We start from the raw sequence: 10,672 nt of genomic DNA on the forward strand, positions 1-10,672 counted from the left end.
TGTTCCTCTGCTTCATCCCTCTCTTCTCCTTCTGTTTGTTTAGGATCTTGAGGTGAAGCAACCTGGCGGGACAGATTAGTTTGGAGAGAAATGTTAACATTCAGTTGTTGTTGCTTGTGCAACTCTCCCAACTTATCACTGACCTCCTCTCCAAATGTCCTTCCCTCCTTATCTGTTTCAGTCATACCCTGCCCAACAGCTATATCCTTAAGGAGGTCTTCCTGATCTTGAGGGGTTAAGATTAATCTTTCATTCAACAAACCTTTCACCTCACTTTGTTCTTTCTCCCCTCCAAGTGACTATTGTTCCCTAGGTTGTTCCTCTTCCTGGTCAGAGTTTGATTCAATATTTCTGATAATTATATTCTCAGTGGTAGGCCTAAATTCCTATGTCCCAAACGACACTGTGGCTGTATCAATAGGTGGTGGTATAGGGGCGTCGGTAACTGGGACCTATGCTGGAGCTGTTGGAGGAGGTTAAGTGGGTACATCCTCATTTATTTCTATTCCTTCTTCTTTCTTTTGAGCACCTTCTCCTGCAGTCTGTCCTATAACTATCCTTGGTGGAAGAACTTTAGCAAGTGACATAACTCCTAGTCCATTTGTTACTCCTAGGTCTGCAACCTTCTTCAATAATTAAGATCTTCTCATATGCACATGAAGATTTTCTAGTAAGTCATCAGTGCTATCTTCAGGCCCAACTGCTTCATCCGGGTCAGTGGATGTATTTTTCCTTGAGCTTGATCTTGTTTTTTGAGCATACTCCTTATAACGACTTGATTGGAGCACCCCTAAGGTGGACTCTTTCTTCTTCCCCTTTGAAGCACTCAGCCTAACCCTTACATCTTCATGCACAAACCACCTTATAAGGGAGAGGGCCCTTTTATCAATTTCCTTCTCTTTGTATGCAGGGTCCAGTAAATCTCCATCATCCCTTAAGTCCTTAGGGAGATTAGTCTCTATTTCAAAGTCCCTAATTTGGGGTACAAACAATCTATTGTAATTATTTTCTCTTACCTCAAAACATGTTAGGATAACTGGCAAACAACTAAGAGGGGGGTGTGAATCAATTGTTAAAAGATTATAACTTTTAATCCATAATACAACCTTAAACAAATCAAGTACTAGTACAGACAGATGCCAGTAGGAACATATACCAGTAAACAATAATTAACTAGATAATCAATGCAAAGATATCATACCACATAACACCATGATTTGTATGTGGAAAAATTGGAAAGGGAAAAACCATGGTGGGAAGCCTACCCACAGTTAGATGATACTTCTGCAGAAAGTATGTGCTACAATGAGGGGCCTGCACTTGCAACAAGGCACACTGCCTAGAGCATACTGCATATTACAAAAAGAGTCTCACTGACTATAGAGAGGCTACAACAATCTAATAAAGTGAACTGCTGGAAATAGCATCTACTATGCTTGATTATAGTCTCAGTTAAGCTCAATGTCAGAGGACTAAATCCTCTTCTGAAACCAATCCGATCACCAATGATCGATCAACTCCTTTGCCTGAATGATATTACAATATTTGCACATTACATTCCTTGACCATGAACTTTTTCAATAACCATGATACTTTACAAAGAGTTTCTATCTCATATTTATACAAACCCTAAGGCCTAAACCAATTAGGTTGGCCACCTAAAGATATTTCAATAATATCATTACATAATTCCTTATTACAATGATATGCCATGTCAGATTAAGATCAAAAAATAATAACAAATCCATAAAAAATCTTGAATCATCCAGGTAAAATGTAGAGTACACACTAACATGATATCAGTCCATAGCGTAGATAGGTACCAGACCTATTCTAGGTCCACCATGCCAAAGAAATGTCTTCAAGCAATTGAAGCATGATCAACGAACATCTTCAACATCCTGAAATCCTCAAAGAAGCTACAACAACACCAATTGTGCATGTTGTCATGATTCCTCAATGAAAGTTCTGCCGGTAAAGCCTTAAACTAGTGCCGGTAAGGGTTTACTTGTGTGTATGATAGCATCCAATTATCAATCCAATACCAACTGACCAAAACATTATTATGGAGCATATAACACACAAAATCCAATATACTTTACATGTCGGAAGTGCCAACCAAATAATCTCTTCTGTTGGTAACACTAGATCTTATACCGGTAACCTGTCGACCGATAACCATGCATATCAGCCACTATAAATCTATCTGTCGATAATAGCTAGTGTTGACATCAATGAAAAAATATCAATGCCATACATAATCAATTCACCGATAATGCTAACAATCTCCCCCTTTGGCATTGATTATAATGAGACAACCAACAATCAATAGCTCTCTTCCAGTGAATGATATCTCTGTAAGGCTCTGAACAAATCTCTCTCCCCAATATATACAACTTTTCTTTTATTTTCAAATCAATATCTCTCCCCCTTTTACATCAATCCTAGAAACTTAACAAAACTATCAAAGCAATGATATAAACCTCTGAATCTCAAAGCTGACTACTCCCCCTGAGTAGTAGCACCATTCATCAGTGCCGAAATGTATAATGTTCCTGATAATGCATACCAGACTAATGAATAACTTCATTAATCAAGTCTCTTCTAGAGGGGCAGAAACCCCTAACCTGTCTCTCAAGTATTTAAATTATTCCTTAGACAATGGTTTAGTGAATATGTCTACAATTTGTTCTTTAGTGTTCACACAAACCAATTTGACTTCCTTTACTTCTACCTTGTCCTTCAGAAAGTTATACTTTATTGAAATATGCTTAGTCTTAGAGTGAAATATTGGATTCTTGGACATGTCAATAGTTGCAGAGTTATCACAATAGATAACTATCGGTTCACTACAATTTACCCTAATATCCTTCAACATTTGCTTCATCCACAAAACTTAAGTGCAATTGGTTTTGGCTGCAACATACTCAGCTTCTGCAGTAGATAAATAAATGCATGACTATTTTTTTCTTATCCATGAAACCAATTTCTTTCCAAGAAGGAAAGCTCCACCAGAAGTGCTTTTCCTGTCATCAGTATCACATGCCCAATCTGAGTCAGTATATTCACATAAAGTGAAATCATCATTTCTAGAATACCATAAGCCATATTATGTTGTTCTTTGCAAATACTGGAATATCCTCTTTACTATACATTCATGATTTTCTTTAGGATTACTTTGATATCTTGAAACAATACTTACTGCATTCATAATATCAAGTCTAGTCTGAGTTAGATATAACAAACCACCAATCATAGATTTATACCTTGTCGGATTTACCGGTGAAGAAGTATCCTTGATAGATAATTTCTCACTTGTAGCCATAGAGTACTTACCGGTTTGTAATTCTCCATACCAAAATTTTCCAACAATTCCCTTAGATACTTAGTTTGACAGATAAAAATGCCTTTGTCAGTTTGAGTAATCTGCAAACCTAAGAAAAATTTCATCTCACCAATCATGGACATTTCAAGTTCATTTTTCATGTTATTAGCAAATTCCATGCACAATTTATCTTCTCCTCCAAAAATGATATCATCAACAAAGACTTCAATAATCAGAATATCATTATCAGTGATCTTATAATATAGATTACTATTAGTACTGCCTTTAGTAAAAGCAAGCTTCAAAAGATATTTATCCAACCTTGCATACCAAGCTCTAGGAGCCTGTTTCAAACCATATAAAGCTTTCTTCAATCTGCAAACCATCTCTTTGTCATCTGTTAGTGTAAATCCATCAGGTTGCTCAATGTAAACTTATTCCTCAATCTCACCATTCAAAAATGCACATTTGACATCCATTTGATAAACTTTATAGTTCTTATAAGTTGCATAGGCAAGAAATAGTCTAATAGCTTCAATTATAGCTACAGGTGCAAATGTCTCACCATAATCAATTCCTTCCATTTGAGAATATCCTTTACAAACCAATCTAGCTTTGTTCCTTATAACGTGAGCATCCTCATTTAGTTTATTTCTAGAAGCCCATTTATTTCCAATAACATTCTTATTTTTAGGCCGAGAAACTAAAGACCAAGTTTCATTCTTCTCTATTTGATCTAATTCATCTTCCATAGCCTTTAACAAATGTTTATCCTTACAAGCTTCAATAATAGTTGCCGGTTCAACTTGAGAAATAAGACATACCTCTTCATTTGCCATTTTTCTTCTTGTCATTACTCCCTTGTTCCTATCTCCAATAATTTGATCTTCAGAATGATTTAATCTTACATACCTTGGAGTCTTTTTAACTTCAGGTTCACCAATCTGATCATCAATCACAATTGAATTTTTTGATTGTGCCTATGCAACTATTTCAGCTTCCTATATTGGTTGAGGCATTGTTGGTTTAGTTATGATCATTTCCACTATCGATTCCCTATCATATGATATAGAATGATTTCTGTACTGTTCATCCACTTTCACATTAGCACTTTCCACAATTTGCTGCAATCTTTTGTTATAGCATCTATATGATTTTCTCTGAATTGAATAACCAAGAAATATCCCTTCATCACATCTAGGATCAAACTTTCCAATTGAATCATCTCTTTTGATATAGCATTTACTTCTAATTTTTTTGAAATACTTAATAGTAGGTATATGTCCAAACCATAGTTCATAAGGGGTCTTACCGGTTTCACCTTTAATGTGAACTTTGTTGAATATGTAGATTGTTGTGCTCACTGCTTCTCTCCAGTAGATATGAGGCAATTTGGCTTCCATCATCATAGATCTAGCTGCATCCAAAATGATTCTATTCTTTGTTTCAACTACTCCATTTTGATGAGGAGTCCTAGGTGCAGATAACTGTCTCCTGATTCCATTTGTCTTAAAATAACTGTTAAATTAATGAGGAGTGAACTCATTGCCATGATCTGATCTTAGACATTTGATTTTCAATCTAGTTTTTGTTTCAACCTTCGCTTTAAAGATCTTGAATTTATCAAAAGCTTCAGACTTCTCCCCCAGAAAAGTCACCCACATCATTTCTAGAATAGTCATCAATAATCAACATGAAATACCTATCACCTTGAAAGCTTCTAGTCCTTGCTGGACCACATAAGTCAGTGTGAATCAAATCAAGTACATCATTAGATTTATCATGCATGCTTTTAAAATAACTTCTGACTTGCTTACCGAATTGACATTCCTTACATACTAGATTATGAGGCTTCATAATCTTAGGTATATCTCTGACTGCCTTAGTTGAGCTGATCTTAACAATAAAATCAAAATTAACATGACACAACCTCTTATGCCATAGCCAACTCTCATCAATATGGGCAATCAAATATGTCTTATTACTAGTGTTCAAGTGAAAGATGTTACTTCCTATCTAAATACCGGTTGCAATCTCCAAACCAGTCTTGTTAATGATTTTGCATTTTCTATCCTTAAACTAAAGTTGAAAACCCTTATCAACTAATTGACCAACACTCAAAAGATTATACCTTAAACCTTCTACATAATAGACATTATTAGTGTTATGATTTTCATCCAAAGAAATACTACCTCTACCTTTGATCATACATGCCTTGTCATCTCCAAATCTGACTTGACCACCACTGTATTCTTACAGGGATAGAAATTTCCTTTTATCTCTAGTCATATGATGTGAGCATCCACTATCAATTACCCATTCATCTTTATCTTCAACTTTTTCTGCCAGGGCCTTCTCTTCCTTTTTTATAGCCAGTTCTGGTTCATCTTCCTTCAAAGCATAGAACACTGATTCCTTTCCATTTCTAGATCCACTAGCTGAGTCTTCTGTCGGTTCATCTTCAGAGTCATCAGTTACTCCTTCCTCATCTGCTATGGAGCAATGTTTGTTTTTCTTGAATCTATATTTTTTTGGGTTAGGCTTAAAAGTTCTCTTAACTCTTTCCTTAAACCTTTCCTTCCTTTCAAGACATCTAGATGCAAAATGACCAATCTTAATACATGAAAAATATTTAAAAGGTGCTTTTCCTTTATACTTACTTCCAGTTGGACCTTTAGGTACTCTTCTAGAAAATAAGGCTTCAAGTTTCTCAATCTCTTCATCTTCTTTCCTCATGTCTTCCAATTCTTTTGCATATAGGTCTCTCCAATCACTTTTGTTGATAGATGTTGATGATGATGCATGAAAATCAGGTTCAAACTTTACAACTCTAGAAGATCCAAATGCTTCAAGCTCAAAAGCAAATAATTTCCCAATCAGAATGTCTCTGTTGATTGAAGTGTTTTTCATTGTTCTTAACTCATTAATTGCAGTTGCCTTCATCTTGTAAGCCGGTGGAAGGGCTCTCAAGACTTTGGAAACTATTTCATCTTCACTTAGAAATCCTCGACAACATTTAATTCCCATAAGAATCTCATTTACTCTTTCCATAAACATAACAATTCTTTCATTTTCTTCCATTTTCAAATTTTCATACCTTACCCGGTAACCATCAAGTTTAGCAATTTTGATAGTAGGATCACCTTCATTTAGAGTTTTGAATTTTTCCCATATAACCTTAGCCGATGATTTGTCAGTCAATCCCATGATCTGTTGATCAGTAAGTGCACACATGAGGGCTTCTCTAGCTCTGCAATCATTTTCAATATTCTTTTCTAGGTTTGTAGGAGCAGGATTGTCAGATGTTGGATCATAAGGTGTGTATCCTTTCTCAGTGATCTCCCAAATATCCTTGCCAAGACATGTAAGATGAGTCTCCATTCAAATTTTCCATATCCCATAATTTGTTCCATCAAGCTTAGGGATTTCTCTTCTGAAAATAGCTGCCAGTGGATTAGAAGTATTAGCTGCCATAGGATCTACCTCAAGTGGTTAATCCTCCACAAAAGAGGACCAAATATCTGATACCAATTGTAGAATAATCGGTGAACAACTGAGATGGGGGGTGAATCAGTTGTTAACAGATTATACCTTTTAATCCACAATACAACCTTAAACAAATAAAGTACCGGTACAAACAGATGATAGTAAAAACATATACCAATAAACAATAATTAACCAGATAATCAATGCAAAGCAATCATACCACATAACACCATGATTTTTACATGGAAAAACCAGAAAGGGAAAAACCACGGTGGGAAGCCTACCCATAGTCAGATGATACTTCTACAGAAAGTATGTGTTACAATGAGGGGCCTGCACTTGCAGGAAGGCACACTGCCTAGAGCGTACTGCTCATTACAAAAAGAGTCTCACTAACTATAGAGAGGATACAACCTTGTCAAGATAAATGGACAACAATCCAATAGAGTTAACTTCTAGAAATAGCATCTACTATCCCTGATTATTGTCCCGGTTAAGCTCAATGTCGGAGGACTAAATCCTCTTCTAAAACCAATCTAATCACTAATGATCGATCAACTCCTCTACCTAAATGATATTACAATATTCACACATTACATTCATTGACCATGACCTTTTTCAATAACCATGATACTTTACAAAGAGTTTCTACCTCATATTTATACAAACCCTAAGGCCTAAACCAACTAAATTGGCCACCTAAAGCTATTGCAATAATATCATTACATAATTCCTTATTACAGTGATATGCCATGTCAGCTTAAGATAAAAACAATAATAACAAATCCATAAAACATCTCAAATCATCCAGGTAACGTGTAGAGTACACACTAACATGATACTGGTCCATAACCTAGATAGGTACCAGACCTATTCTGGGTCCACCATGCCAAAGAAATGTCTTCAAGCAATTGAAGCATGATCAACAAACATCTTTAGCATCCTGAAATCCTTGAAGAAGCTACACCAACACCAATTGTGCATCTTGTCATGATTCCTCATTGAAAGCTCTTCTAGTAAAGGCTTAAACTAGTGCCGGTAAGGGTTTACCAGTGTGTATGATAGAATCTGATTATCAAGCCAATACCAACTGACCAAAAAATTATTATGGAGCATATAACACATGAAATCCAATATACTTTACATGTCAGAAATTCCAACCAAATAATCTCTTCTGTCGGTAACACTAGATCTTATACTGGTAACCTGTCTACCGGTAACCATCCTTATCAGCCAATGTAAATCTATCTACCGGTAACAGCTAGTGTTGACATCAATGAAAAAATATCAATTCCATACATAATCAATTCACCCATAATGCCATCAAAACCATCTTGGAGGTTCACCCAAAAATCCTCCAGTCTGGGCTTGTGCCCCTCATATGCTTTAGGCATAGTTTGCTTGAGTTTCCCATACGGATCATAGTACTCCCTAGAATAATCAAATTACTTTAAGTTCAAATCTTGGAGCTCCTGCTTCGCCATCTTTGCTACCTGTATTTTTTAGCAAGAGAAATACCCAATGGATATTGAAAAAATAATCCCTGTTTTATGCTTGGATGACAGGAGGGATTGAAGGCCTAGTAGCTGCCTAACATACTCTAACAAGATGATTCGATCATTGTAGCACCTTGGCAGCAGCATTGGATTTCTTGTAAACCCACTGACCCTTATGTAGGTGAAGCGTTGGTTTTGAATAAACCAACATGCCCATTCTTGGATGATGGCCATGGCCTCCAGGCTAATCCTGTATCCTGTGTCTCCAGTTAACTTAATGGTTACGAGGAAGAGGAAGGAATCATTAATCCTTTTGAAGTGTGCCTTTGCTTTAGTGAAGGGGAGTTGGGTATAATATTCCCAGACCTTCTTTTTCCCTTCTTCGTCTCCAAGATAACCTTCTACCTATAGGCCTGGAAATTTATTCGATCTTAGAGCCACCTAGATGACACAGGAGGTGAAAAAGAATTTCTTGGTCTGGTGAACCTCCTTCATCTGTTTGCATATATTGTCAGAAAGGATTTGGGCCCAATCAAAGTATTGTTTCCCTATGAGGATGGTGGTCATGAATTGAAGCATCCAGGGGTGAAAGTGTTTGTAATCAAGTTTGCCAAAGGCCCTGCTCAACATGATAATTAGGTCTCTTTGAGGCTCTTTGAAGTCTACCCTCAATATTTTTGTGGCCTTTCAACTCATTTTCCTCTCCTCTTCTAACCAATTTTCATTCATGTGCCTCTTATTTAAGGTTACATTGTTGTTCCATACACTCAGGGATTCCTCTTTAGTTGAGAGGAATATCTCATCTCTAGTGAGGATGCCGAACACAAATCCCAACATATCTGAGGACAAATCTATTACTGTTTTACCCTATGCATCTGTGCATTTCATGGTATCAGGGTCATAGAATTGGGTGATTTTCATAATGAACTCTAGAGCATATACCAACTGTGGGAAGATGGTAGTCTCCACTAGGCCTGATCGCTTTATCCTTCTCAATGGGGCTTCCAACCTTAGTTTATCCAACTAAGTCTTAATGTCTTCAATCTTAATGTGTCCGATCTCAGTATCTATAACTCATTTAATTTGGTCATCCATGTTTGAAACATAAACTTACCCCTGATAATGGTATTTCATGGTTGCAAGAAATTGGTCAATGTCTTTGAAAATCTTGCTGGAAGCTGGGTCCATCTAATCACTTGAATCTGCAAGAAGGAAACAAGTGTTAATCCCTTGTACAAAACATAAAAGACTTCATTCACCTCGGTACTCCAGGGTAGATAGTTCTCTTTTAGAAACATGATCTCAGAATTCTGGGGTTCTGAGGTTCCAAGGTAGATTATCTTTAAAACCAAAAGATCTGGAACTCCAGGGTTCCAGGTTGGGTGTAGTGAATGAAGTCTGGAACTCTGGGGTTCTGGGGTTCTGGGCTTGATAAATTACAAATGGGTTCAGAACTCTGGGGTTTAGGGGTTTAGGGGTTTAGGGGTTCCGAGCTTGATGGATGAGGCTCACTTCAGGACTCTGGGGTTCTGGAGTCCCGGGTTAGACACAAAGGACACCCAAAAAGACTTATAACATAATGAGCTCTAAAGGGATAGACCTCGAAACTCCAGGGTTTTGGGGTCTGTGGTACTACTTCTTTAAAAAGGGCAATCCAAAACTCCAGGATTCTGGGGTCATTGTACATTTAGGAACAAGACTAGCCTCAGAACTCCATGGTTCTGGGGTTAGTGGAAAATCAAATTAACCTAGAACTCCGAGGATCCGGGGTAAGACTAGGGCACGCGAGGAACTAAAAAAAACAAGGCAAAAAAATGAAAAACAAGAAGAAAAAAAATGCAAGACAAGAGGATCTAAACTAGAAAATGATAAGGAGGGCAAGAAAAATTGCCCAAGAACGCGAAAGGAGCTCGGAAGGGTGGAGGCATGAAGTCTGGAGGTCAAAGGAGCTATGAAAAGTTGAATGCACAAATGAGCTTTGAAAAGTTCATTCTTCCTATTTATACCCCCCGAACCTCATCGGTACAAATGCCTTCAACAAGACCTCAAGACTTTGGGGTTCTAGAGTTCTAGGGTCGACACAAAAAAACCTCACCTTGGAACTCCGGAGATCCAGGTTTTTGGGGCACACAAGGACAAGCAAGCAAACAATCAAACTTGGGAGTTTGGGGTTCTGAAGTTTTAGGGTTGATCTAACAAATCCTACCTCGGGACTTCGGGATTCTGAGGTAGACAAACAAAACACACCTCAGGACTCTGGGGTTCCAAGGTAGACAAGACAAGACACCACCTCGGGACTCCGGGACTCTCAGACTCCAAGGTTCTGAGGTAGACAAAAGAAAACAGACAAGACAAGGAACTACCT

This window comes from Cryptomeria japonica, chromosome 11, assembly GCF_030272615.1.
Source record: "Cryptomeria japonica chromosome 11, Sugi_1.0, whole genome shotgun sequence".
Classification (NCBI taxonomy): Eukaryota; Viridiplantae; Streptophyta; class Pinopsida; order Cupressales; family Cupressaceae; genus Cryptomeria; species Cryptomeria japonica.